Genomic DNA, 12009 nt, shown 5'->3' on the forward strand with positions numbered 1-12009 from the left:
TGACAGGGTCAAACAGTTATAATGGTGTTCCCATTGAATGAAGTATCTCGTAACTTCATTTCCTTTAAAAATATTTCAAAGATTGAATCTATTCAAGTTCTAACTTGTGGTCTCATCTATGGGATGACCTTTTAAAACTTATTATACTTTGAACAGTAATAGTTCAAGTAGATTTCAAAAATGGTATAGTATAATGAAGTAATTGGTAACTTCATCTTTCTTAAAACTTATATCCAGTAAGTAATTACCTTACACTTGATAAAGGATTTTAGTAAGTTATCCATTTAGATACTTGCATTATTGTTTACACTATATATTATCTTGCGAGCTGTAATGCTCACTCTTGTTTCATTTCTTCATCACACAACAACAGTTAGGAAAGATGGCCAGACTCAAGCAGACCCAGCGCAAGCGCGTGGGAAGCGTCCTGCGTCTTCCCGTTGATGTTGTAGCTGCTATAGCTGCAGAGGTAGATCTATTGGTAGATCAGGCATTCTACTTTTGGGAACCAAATATTGTATAATTATGACTTGTGGCAGATAATGGCAATTAACTGTAAATTTATCAAGTAATCATTTTGGGTTGTAATAACTTTTAAATTGTGGATTCAAGGACTTGTACTTATTTCAATTTCATCTCTGAGACTATAACGGGTTGTGGTGTGTGTTAGTGTGGGGTCATAGCATAAGGTTAATTATTATTAATTAACTGAAGTGATATTATGGAAAGAAAGACCGTGACGACCCGGATTCCCGACCCCGGATTTGGGGGTGTTACAACAATGTGGCATCTTCATCTAGAGCTAATCTACCACAACAGAGAAAGTGGACTAGAGATCACCCCTTTGAAATAATTATTGGCGATGCATCTTCAAGAGTGCAAACAAGGAAAGAAACTCAAGGAAAATATCTATATAGCATCTTTCTATCTCAGGAAGAACCTAAAAAGGTAGAGGAAGCTCTGTTGGATCCTGATTGGATTTTAGTTATGCAGGAGGAGCTAAACCAATTTGAAAGGAATAAAGTGTGGAAGCTGGTACCCAAGTCTAAAGGTAAGAGTCCTATTGACACCAACTGGGTATTCAGAAACAAGATGGATGAAAATGGCATAGTGGTCAGAAATAAAGTTAGATTGGTTGCTAAGGGCTACTGTTAATAAGAAGGAATAGATTTTGATGAAACTTTTGCTCCTGTTGCAAGACTTGAAGCCACCAGAATTTTCTTAGCCTATGCAGCCCATGCCAATTTCAAGGTCTATCAAATGGATGTCAAAAGTGCCTTTCTAAATGGAGATTTGGAGGAGGAAGTTTATGTCAGTCAGCCTCCTGGTTTTGAAGATCCAAATTTTCCAGAATACGTCTACTATATTTTGAAAGCACTTTATGGATTGAAGCAAGCACGTGGAGCCTGGTATGATACTTTGTCAAAGTTTCTCTTATAAAAATCACTTCACAAGAGATACTGTTGACAAAACTTTATTCTTTAGAAATGTTAATGGCTCTAGTATACTTGTTCAAATTTATGTAGATGATATTATATTTGGCTCTACAGATGAAAAACTTTGCAAAAATTTTGCCAAACTGATGCAAAGTAAATATGAAATGAGCATGATGGGAGAACTAACTTATTTTTTTGGTTTACAAGTTAAGCAAGTTAGTGATGGAATATTCATTAGTCAAACCAAATACATTTATGATCTTTTAAAAAAGTTTGACTTAATGGATTGCACATCTGTAAAACTCTCATGGCCACTATAACTAAACTTAAATTAAACACTGCTGAAAAGTCTGTGGATATTTCAAGTTATAGAGGCATGGTTGGTTCACTTTTATATTTAACAGCTAGTAGGCCAGATATAATGTTTGCTACTTGTCTTTGTGCTAGATTTCAGGCTGATCCTAGAGATTCTCATTTGATAGCTATCAAGAGAATTTTCAGATATCTCAAGTGAACACCAAAACTTGGCATTTGGTATCCTAGAGATTCTAGTTTTGATCTAACTGGTTTTTCAGTTGCAGATTATGCAGGTTATAAAATTGATAGAAAAAGTACAACATGAAGCTGTCAATATCTAGGAAATAAGATGGTATCCTGGTTCAGTAAAAAGCAAAATTCAGTTTCTACTTCTACAGCTGAAGCTGAATATATTGTTGTTGGTAGTTGTTGTGCACATATTTTATGGATGAAAAATCAACTGTTGGAATATGGTCTACAGGTGAATAAAATTCCTATTTTCTGTGATAACATAAGTGTCATTGAAATCACTGAAAATCCAGTACAGCATTCAAGGACCAAGCACTTTGACATCAAGTACCATTTTATTAGAGAGCGTGTTATGAATGGTACTGTGGAACTTCATTTTGTTCCAAGTGAAAAATAACTTGCAGACATCTTTACCAAGCCACTTGATGAATCTACCTTTACTAGGTTGGTAAGTGAGTTAGGTATGTTTAATTACTCCTAATCTATTTTGATGTCTAAGCATGTTGAAATGCAGCTGTTAGGGCAAAAACACGCGTTAATATTCACGCAAGTATACGTGTTCTCAAGTAATATAGAATACTTTCTAGTTCGTTCCCACAGAGACTCAGACTGAATTATTGTCTAATTACACTCACTCACCAATGTATGATTACTTCTCAATGTTAAGACACTAACACTTAAAATTGTTGATTAAATATTAACTACAATTAACTACTTAATTAACCACTTAACTAACACTTCAATCTATCAATAATAAAACACTCATGAGATCACAACTTCATTATTACCTCCTTCTATAGCCATTGTTATTACCTTTAGCATGTGACAGTGATGATATTAATCGAATAACACGAAACTGATAAAAGCCAACTTTCATTGTACTAATACCATTCTACCAAACATCCACAATTAAGATAGAAGTTGAATAGTCATCAATTATATTGAGACCCTATATGTCTATAGAATTTGACAACATAACGATTTAAGCACAAGTTATTCCTTTTGATTACATAGGGCAAATAAAACTGTTAGAGTTACCCACTAATCATGCACAACGTACATGAACCTATGCTAGCATGGCAAGTTCTAAATCTCAAGATTCACCGTTGCTTCACAAGAGATTAACACCCTATCTTATATGTTCGCGACGCACATAAGACGAATAAGCACAACCAATACTAGATATCATGCAATCATCACACACTAAAGTATTAAACAATTAACTAAAGAATTCCATAATAAATCCGTTGCAACCCCATGATCACGATTAGCCCATAATAGCACTTATCGTCATCATGGGTTCATATGAAATCATGATAAACAAACACAAGAAAATAATAACTAAACTAATTATATTAAAACAGAGTACGTCACAAGAGTAAATAAGTTCAAAGCAAGAAAACTAGCATCCAACGTTACAACGAAACAAGAATCACAAGAATATATGATTCCTCTTCGTTGCGGTGTGCTAAATCGGTCTTCTTCCTTATCTCCTTCGCTCCTTGCGTAAAACACAATCTTCTTCAATCCACACTTGTGAAAACGTCTCAAATCTACTTAAATAATAGTCCCATAAAACTCAGATTACATAGAAGTGGAAACCAAACAGAAGTAGAAGTCCTAAAATAAATTGTCTTTTTTCCCGACCCTGCGCGGCCGCTCAGCATAGCTGAGCGGGCGCTCAGCTTGCTGCGCGGCCGCTCAGCAATGCTGAGCGGGCGCTCAGACCTTTACTGGAAAAATTCTGATTTCGCTCCGTTTCTTCGCCGTAATCTGCCCGTTTCTTTCATCTCGCAATGGTGAACACATGCCAAGGCTTATTCTTGATGATTCCTCCCCCGAAATGCAACTAAAACCCTGAAATGCATAAACACTAGAAAAACGCATCAAATACACAAAATACTTGATTTCAAAACACCAATTTAAGCCATTTTAAGACGTTCTAAGTGGTATAAAATGCCACTTATCACACCCCCAAACTTAAATCGATGCTTGTCCTCAAGCGTCACAGACTCAAAAATAAATAAAAACATGCATGAATGCAATCTATATGAAAATGCAGCGATCCCCCTTACTACAATTAACCAACCAAATTGCCACATCTCAACGAATGCAGTTAGACAACTAAAGATCAATAACTCATGCAAACGGACATACAGCCAGAACGTGGTGTGTGCAAATGCTTAACAGATATGCTTCGGAACTAGACCAATTACTTTGACTAGACTATCCTCAAGGCAAGCCTACGATTATATAAAGAATAAAAATTCTATGCACAAAGTGATATACAACACTACAAGAACTCTGGAGCTTATTACGGAATCGTGCTTTTTATTTACAACTCAAATGCTTATTTGACCGTGTAATGAGTGAGGTCCACAAAAGACTTATACAATGGTATCCATGTAACGAGCGTTAGGTTAGCGGATCCCAGACTCTAAAAGCCTTAGGTCACTAGGCACAAAGTCCCCTAAGAACTTAATAACTCGAATACCAAAGAGCACACTCTTGATCAATTATGCATAAACTAAATTTTTTTTTAATAACTTCTGAGCAAGTGCGTTTCGCTCCATCTTGCTCAACCCTAGACTACTCGCACCATATGCGAGCCGGCTACTAGCCATTTGACGCCTAGCCACAACTAGCAATAACTTCCATATTTTTTTCTCCAAATTTTTTTCTTTTTCATGCCTTTATCACTAAGAACCTATAATCGAATTCTAAGCATAATAAGTAGATTGACCTTGAAAACAACCAAATCATAACAACAATCTAGCCCTTACGCATTCTCTAAGACTTAGTGGACTTACAATTGCTTCTAGCATGCATATCAACCTACACAACTTAATATCACTTTAATGCTATCACTACACTCGCATCAATATCACAATTCAGTCGATAAATCATTGCAAAAGGGATCATGGTAAATGCATGAGCTACATGACATTCATAACAAAAAAAAAACTATATGGCATAAATTATGCAACTATATGAAATAAACTATCATGAATATGCAACTATATGACACACACATAATATTCCTTAACTACCACCCCCAAACTAAAAATCTTCACTGTCCTCAGTGAAAGTAGTAGAAAGGAACACAGGGTATACCTACTCGGAGTCATCATCATCATCACCCTCAGTGGGTGGAGTATCAGGAGGCGGGTATGCAGAATCCTCACCAAAAACTGGCCACTGGATATCAGCTCCAAGGCCTCGAAAAGCAGTCCCTAACGCAAGGGTGAGCTCCTGAGCAAACCTGCTCTGCGTCTCATACATGGCATCCATCCGCCGTGAAAGCCTCCTATACTGGGCATCAACCATCCCAGCACCCTCCTGAGCTCTCGAAGAACCAGCCTCATCACGCCCTGGCCTAGCCATAGTAGCACCTCGTGCTGGACGCCCTCCTGGAAGATGATAACCCAGCCCATGCTCCTCAGGCTCACCACCGGTCCACTCCTGCATCCCATTCAGAGTGCCAGAATCAATCAGAGCTGCTGGCAACTGCAACTGCTCATGAGCCGGCCAGTTCACTCTCACTGCTCGGCATAGCTTCGTAACCGTAGATGCATAAGGGATGTTCATATGCTTCGCTCCCCTCAAAAACTTCAGAATTCCTTGGTAGATAAACTCACCAAGGTCCACATAGTATTCCTCATTCAGAATTCCCCACAACAACTGTGCTCTCTCAACTGTGACCTCGTGTGCATGCGAAGAAGGCAAAATATTAGCACAAATAAATGCATTCCATGCACGGGCATACCTGTTCATGGCGATCGCCGGAAAGTGACGATACTCATTAGTGCCGGTCCTGCAGGTCCAAACTGTGCCCGGTCGACAGAGAGTCGCACAAATCAAATCCAAGTCAAAATCCTCAACAGTCTTTTCATTCCAGTTGTCCTCCTCGGGCTTCCTTTCCCGCTGTCCAATCACACGGCGAATCGCCGCAGGATGATAATCAACCGTCAGCCCTCGGACCACAGAAAACCCATTCTTTTCGGCCTTCGCGTTCGCGTAGAATTCGCGAACAACGCTCATCGGTACCGCTTCGGGTGACTCACAAAAAGCTATCCACCCCTTCTCTGCAATCATGGGCAGCAACTCACCATCCCTCCCCGATGGTGAAAACCCCCTCTCCTTCAGAATCAGCTTCCCCAACAGCCTAGTGTACTCCTCCTCCGCGGCTCTGTCAGTTAACCGAGGCCTTACAGCAGTACCCCTCGATGAATCAGCAGTAGGAACTGTGCTGCTGCTGTCAATAGTGCGTGCTCTCTTGGGTGCCATTGATTCGTGAATAAAAGTGTGTAAGAACTGATTTTTGATGTTTGTGAGAGGGTTTAAGTGTAGGAAGTTTGTGGGAGATATGTAGGATAGGTGTATGTATATATAGGGTGTGGATTAGATTAGGGTTTGGGAATTAAGGGGTAAAATGATGGGGTAGTAGTAACAAATCGTGGGTTTATGGGCTAAAACTGTTTTTTATGTTTCTTTTTTTTTTTCTGAACTGTAAAAAAAATTCTGGTACTCGACCCCTGAGCGGTCGCTCAGCAAAACTGAGCGGGCGCTCAGGTTGCTGCGCGGTTGCTCAGCAAAGCTGAGCGGGCGCTCAGGGGGTCACTGGAAAAAAAAAATTCAGCCCCTGTTTTCTGATTTTTTTGTGTTTTTGGATAGGTTATTAACTTCTAAGGGTTCCTGTAACAATAATTCATGGGTTGCCTCCCACGCAGCGCTTCTTTTTCGTCATTAGCTTGACGTTTCATACCCTTCTCAAGTAGTCAACAAAATGGCATTAACCACTTCTCGGTTTGCCATGTCCCCATAGTAGTGCTTCAACCGCTGACCATTAACCTTGAATGCTTGGTCTGGATCATTCTCAAAAACTTCCACCGCTCCATGTGGAAACACAGTTTTGACAATAAAAGGTCCAGACCACCTTGATTTCAACTTCCCAGGAAAATATCGGAGCCGAGAGTTGAATAAAAGAACTTGTTGCCCTGGCACAAATAACTTAGGATGTAGCTTCCTATCGTGCCACCTCTTCACCTTCTCCTTATACATTTTGTTATTCTCGTACGCTTGAAGTCGAAATTCATCAAGTTCATTAAGCTGAAGCATTATTTTCTTACCAGCTGCATCTAAATCCAGGTTCAACTTCTTCAATGCCCAGTAGGCTTTATGCTCAAGCTCCGCAGGTAGATGACATCCCTTACCGTATACCAACTGAAACGGTGACATCCCAAGTGGAGTTTTGTATGCTGTTCTGTAAGCCCAGACAGCTTCATCGAGCTTTAAAGACCAATCCTTCCTTGACGGACAAACAACCTTCTCTAGAGTGCGCTTTATCTCTCTGTTAGACACTTCCGCTTGACCATTTGTTTGCGGATGATAGGCAGTAGCTACTCGATGATTCACATTATAACGCTGCATCATAGAAGTGAACTTACGGTTGCAAAAATGCGATCCTTCATCACTTATGATTACCCGAGGTGTTCCAAACCTTGTGAAAATTTGCTTATGAAGAAAATTTAGCACTGCATTTGCATCATTTGTCGGTAAAGCTTTAACTTCGACCCATTTTGAGACATAATCGACTGCCAGCAAGATGTACTGATTATTGCAAGACGAGATAAAAGGCCCCATGAAATCGATTCCCCACACATCAAAGACCTCGACTTCAAGCATCACATTTAATGGCATCTCATCCTTCCTTGACAAATTTCCCACTCTTTGGCAACGATCACACCTTAAAACAAACTGATGAGCATCCTTGAACAAAGTAGGCCAAAAAAAACCTGCTTGCAGAATACGAGCTGCCGTCTTCTCACCACCATAGTGTCCACCATAAACCGTGGAATGGCAGTCTCGTAATATCCCCTCCGTCTCACAGAACGGGATACATCTCCTGATGATCTGGTCAGCTCCCTGTCTAAACAAATATGGTTCATCCCACATATACCACTTCACCTCATGCAGAAACTTCTTCTTTTGAGCGGATGTCAAATTAGGAGGCATTATATTGCTGACGAGATAGTTTACAATATCTGCAAACCATGGTTCTTCCTCCTGAATTGCAAACAACTGCTCATCCGGAAAAGATTCATTGATTAACGTCCTATCCTGTGAAGTAGAATCGGGATTCCCCAATCTAGAGAGATGGTCAGCTACTTGATTCTCAGTACCTTTTCTATCTTTGATCTCTAACTCAAATTCCTGAAGTAAAAGCACCTAACGAATGAGTCTCGGCTTCGAATCCTTCTTGGAAACTAGATAGCGAATAGTTGCATGATCAGTGAATACTGTTACTTTCGTACCAAGTAGATACGATCGAAATTTCTCAAAACCAAAGACTATAGCCAAAAGCTCCTTCTCAGTAGTGGTGTAGTTCAATTGGGCACCATTTAAAGTCTTACTCGCATAGTAGACCACATGGAAGAGGTTTTTCTTGCGCTGTCCTAGAACTGCACCTACCGCATAATCACTCGCATCACACATCATCTTAAACGGTTCTGTCCAATCTGGTGCTGTAATAACTGGTGCAGTGATCAAACTCTTCTTGAGAGTCTCGAATGCTGCCAAACATTCATCATCAAATTTGAAAGGCACATCTTTCTCAAGCAGATTGCACAACGGCTTAGATATCTTTGAAAAGTCCTTGATGAATCGCCGATAAAAATCCGCATGACCAAGAAAACTACGGATTCCTTTCACAGAATTAGGTGGGGGAAGATTTTCAATGACTCCCACCTTGGCCTTGTCCACCTCCAGACCCTTGCTAGAGACCTTATGCCCAAGGATAATGCCTTCACGAACCATAAAATGACATTTCTCCCAATTGAGCACCAAATTAGTTTCCACGCATCTTTTGAGTACGGCGCGCAGATTATTCAAACATTCATCATATGAATGTCCAAAGACGGAGAAGTCGTCCATGAACACTTCGACGTTATTTCCAATCATGTCAGAGAATATAGCCATCATACATCTCTGAAAAGTGGTCGGGGCGCCACATAACCCAAATGAAACTCTGCGAAAAGCAAACGTGCCAAATGGACAAGTGAAGGTAGTCTTTTCCTGATCCTCTGGTGCAATACAAATCTGATTATACCCGAAATAACCATCCAGAAGACAAAAATACTCATGTCCCGCCAATCTGTCAAGCATCTGATCAATAAATGGAAGAGGAAAGTGATCCTTCCTTGTGGCTTATATAATCCATGCATACTCTCCATCCTGTAACTGTTCGAGTAGGGATGAGCTGATTCTTTTCATTTGCGACCACAGTGATACCTCATTTCTTAGGTACACATTGTACGGGGCTCACCCATGAGCTGTCAGAAATAGGATAAATGATGCCTGCATCTAGCCATTTCAGAATTTCTTTCTTCACCACCTCCTTCATGATGGGATTCAGTCTTCGCTGCTGTTCCATAGTTGGCTTACTACCTTCCTCTAGCAGAATTTTATGCATATAATATGAAGGACTTATCCCCTTGATGTCTGCTATGGTCCATCCTATAGCCGATTTGAATTCTCTCAAAATCCTTAAGAGCTTGTCTTCCTCACTACCTGAAAGGTCAGATGAAATAATAACAGGTAACGTAGATGAATCACCTAAAAAAGCATACCTCAAGTGTTCAGGTAATGGCTTGAGCTCCAAGGTAGGTGCTTCCTCTATTGATGGTTTGAGCTTCCCTTCAGCATTCTTAAGGTCAGAAGTACCAAGAGATTCAAATGGTATGTCCAGCTTTTGCTTTCAGGGAGAAGCGTTCAGATATTGTAATTGCTCATTGCCATCTTCATCATCGCTGTCAAAATCCCCCACTAAGGCCTTTTCCAATGCATCAGACATTAGCATGTGATCGAGTTCCGAAATAACCGCAGAATCAATCACATCCAATTTTAAGCACTCCTCATCTTTTGTAGGGAATTTCATTGCCTTGAATACGTTGAAGGTCACATCCTGATCTTGGACCCGCATAGTAAGTTCACCTTTTTGCACATCTATCAAGGTACGGCCAGTAGCCAAGAAAGGCCTTCCCAAGATTATGGGAATCTTCTTATCTTCCTCAAAATCTAGAATAACAAAATCTGCCGGAAAGAAGAGCTTATCCACCTTGACGAGCACATCCTCAACTATGCCCCTTGGGTAAGTAATGGAACGGTCAGCCAATTGTAGCGACATGTATGTGGGTTTTGGATCAGGCAGATCCAGCTTTTTAAAGATCGACAACGGCATCAGATTAATGCTTGCTCCCAAATCACAAAGGCACTTGTCAAAAGTCAGATTGCCAATGGTGCAAGGAATGGTGAAGCTTTCTGGATCTTTCAGTTTTGGTGGTAACTTTTGCTGTAGAACAGCGCTGCATTCTTCCGTAAGAGCAACGGTTTCAAGGTCATCCAGTTTCACCTTCCTTGAAAGAATAGTCTTCATAAACTTTGCATAACTAGGCATTTGTTCCAGAGCCTCAGCGAAAGGTATATTGATGTGAAGTTTCTTGAACACCTCCAGAAACTTCCCGAACTGTCTATCCAGCTTTTGTTGCTGCAATCTCTTAGGAAAAGGTGGTGGAGGATAGAGCTGTTTCTCCCCTATATTAGCCTCAGGCAGAGTGTGTTCAACAGTAGTCTTCCTTGGTTCCACCACTTTCTCCTTTTGCTTTGGTTCTTCGTCTCTAATTTCAGCTTCTACTTCTTTTGCCTTTTCAGCATCAGCTACTTTTCCAGACCTTAAGGTAATAGCCTTGACTTGCTCTTTAGCTTCCTTCCTGCCTGGTACTTCCGTGTCACTGGGAAGAGTGCCAGGTTGACGATTGAGCACTGCATTGGCTAATTGACCGATTTGATTTTCCAAGGTCTTGATGGAAACCGCCTGACTCTTGCACAACAGCTTAAGTTCCTCAAAATCAGCACTAGTAGGTGCAGCTGTACTTCCCTGTTGAGGATATGATTACCTTGTAACATACTGCTGTGGTTGCTGGAATCCAGGTGGGTTAAACTGTTTACTCACTCCTTGCTGATATGGTGGCTGAATAGCATTCTGATTATTCCCCCAGCTGAAATTTGGATGATTTCTGTTGTTAGGATGATAGGTCGCTGGCACAGGCTGTTGTTGTCGCTGATAATTATTCACGTACTGAACAGATTCGTTGACAAGAGAACACTGATCCGTAGCATGAGAACCTGCACAAAGCTCACAAACCATAGCTATTTGATTAACTCCATATGTAGCCAGAGAATCAACCTTCATTGATAGCGCTTGGAGCTGGGCTGCAATAGCGTTGGCTGCATCAACTTCCAGAATACCTGCTACCTTGCCTGACGTCATCCTCTGAGTTGAGTTTTGATGCTCATTCGCAGCCATCGTCTCTATAAGATTATACGCCTCAGTATAGCTTTTAGCCCATAAGGCGCCTCTAGCTGCTGCATCGAGCATGGGCCGAGATTGGGCCCCCAAACCATTATAGAAACCAGTGATCACCATCCAATCCGGCATTCCATGATGTGGACATTTTCTCAACATTTCCTTGTAGCGTTCCCAAGCCTCGCACATAGATTCTGTAGGTTGCTGCGCAAACTGAGTAAGAGCACTCCTCATAGCAGCAGTCTTTGCCATCGGATAAAACTTCACCAGAAAATTTTGCGCAAGATCTTTCCACGTAGTGATGGACCCAGCTGGTTCAGAATGTAACCAGTCTTTAGCCTTGTCCCTCAGTGAGAATGGGAAAAGCCTCAACTTGATAGCCTCATCAGTCACGCCATTATACTTAAAAGTGCTGCAGATCTCGACAAAATTCCTTATGTGCATGTTGGGGTCTTCAGTTGCCGCTCCTCCAAAAGAAACAGAATTCTGCACCATCTGAATAGTGCCCGGCTTGATTTCAAAGGTGTTAGCTTGAATAGCCGGATGAAGGATGCTTGACTGAATGTCATCAATTTTAGGCCGAGAAAAATCCATAAGAGCTGGATCAGCTTGAACAATATGATCTTCCATGTTTATTGGTTCTTTCTGCTCAGTTCCTGAATC

General features: G+C 40.8%; 1 non-coding gene across 1 annotated transcript; it reads left to right on the forward strand.

Moving 5' to 3' along the window:
- Nucleotides 1–11476: 11476 nt before the first annotated feature.
- Nucleotides 11477–11583, forward strand: LOC141675615 (small nucleolar RNA R71). The gene has a single exon (XR_012556258.1). It is a non-coding gene; the product is annotated as a small nucleolar RNA R71 (small nucleolar RNA).
- The last annotated feature ends 426 nt before the right edge of the window (nt 11584–12009 follow it).

Source organism: Apium graveolens, chromosome 7 (genome assembly GCF_009905375.1).
Source record: "Apium graveolens cultivar Ventura chromosome 7, ASM990537v1, whole genome shotgun sequence".
Taxonomy (NCBI): domain Eukaryota; kingdom Viridiplantae; phylum Streptophyta; class Magnoliopsida; order Apiales; family Apiaceae; genus Apium; species Apium graveolens.